Genomic DNA, 1,142 nt, shown 5'->3' on the forward strand with positions numbered 1-1,142 from the left:
CACCCTTAAAGATCTGAACCACCACTACCACCAACATATATATATGTATCCCTATACTTGATCTTGTTTAGACCACAATCTTGTTCCATTGTACAAAGCTTGGGGTTTGAAGTCATTGGCCTACTATGGATGTACAACCTAAGTGCATGAATGGATTCACGCAAACCTACAAGGATCGACGCAGATCACACAACCTTGTTGATGCCATAATTGACACCGGTCATTGACCTAAAAAGGGGTGAAGATCTGCAACCTAAAGACTTGTGGTGATTTGGCGAAGGTGGGCCATCCTCTATATTTTTGGAATTTTCAGGTTTATTTGTGCAATTTCTAGATTAGGGTTTAAAATGCAATTTAGGGGTTTGGATTGCAGCTTGGTCTTTGTGTAGATCGGGTTGTTATTTTGTATGGTGAGTAGGGTGGAAAAGCTTATGGTTTTCAATTTTTTCGAATTTGAAGTGGTTCAGGGATGGTTTTGGTTCCTTGATTGTGGTTTAAACTTGTATTACCATCAATGGCATCAGATCTATATCATATTTCTAAGCATTGAGTATTTTTTTTTTTTTTTTGGTTGAAGATCTCGAAGATTCTTCTATTGAAAGAGCATCCAAGGTTGAGATCTCGAGGTATGTTAAGTCTTCTTGGTCTAATAAAGACTCCTTTGAGGAACTACTCTATGGTTGCATTCAATAATTTGTTCACAACTTGGTATGCAGGTTGGACTCATAGAAGTTTGACATGAAAGAATATTTTATCCTTTTCGAAGAAAAAAGGCAACATTGATGCAATAACAGGTTGAGAATGGAGGCTGAGATTTTAGAGGTATCCAATAAATCAATCATTCAAAAACTTCAAATAACTTCGCTAGGCAGGTAAATACTTCCACAACTGCCTTGAGAAGTTTGAGATAAGCTAGATGATTTATATGCTAATAAGATCCCCAATAGTGTTTATATTCTTGGAAGATTCGTTGCATATGAAATAAATACCTCAAGAAATCTAAAGGCAAACTTTGGTGATTTAAATAAAATGATACTTGATTTAGCAAATAATGAGAGCAAAATGGAAGATGAATATATTGTTCTTGTAATACTGAATTCCTTATATGAATCTTTCTAAGAATTCAAAAAGTGTCAAAAAAA

At 35.0% G+C, this 1,142-nt stretch overlaps 1 long non-coding RNA gene across 2 annotated transcripts; it reads left to right on the top strand.

The window, feature by feature from the left end:
• Positions 1-27: 27 nt before the first annotated feature.
• LOC111386686 lies at positions 28-1,078 on the top strand. 2 transcript variants are annotated; one of them, XR_002701285.1, is made up of 3 exons: positions 28-280; positions 578-626; positions 717-1,078. It is a non-coding gene; the product is annotated as an uncharacterized LOC111386686 (long non-coding RNA). The 2 variants fall into 2 exon arrangements; XR_002701284.1 differs by lacking the exon at positions 28-280 and having other exon boundaries at positions 564-626.
• The last annotated feature ends 64 nt before the right edge of the window (positions 1,079-1,142 follow it).

This window comes from Olea europaea, unplaced genomic scaffold (genome assembly GCF_002742605.1).
Source record: "Olea europaea var. sylvestris unplaced genomic scaffold, O_europaea_v1 scaffold36773, whole genome shotgun sequence".
NCBI lineage: Eukaryota > Viridiplantae > Streptophyta > Magnoliopsida > Lamiales > Oleaceae > Olea > Olea europaea.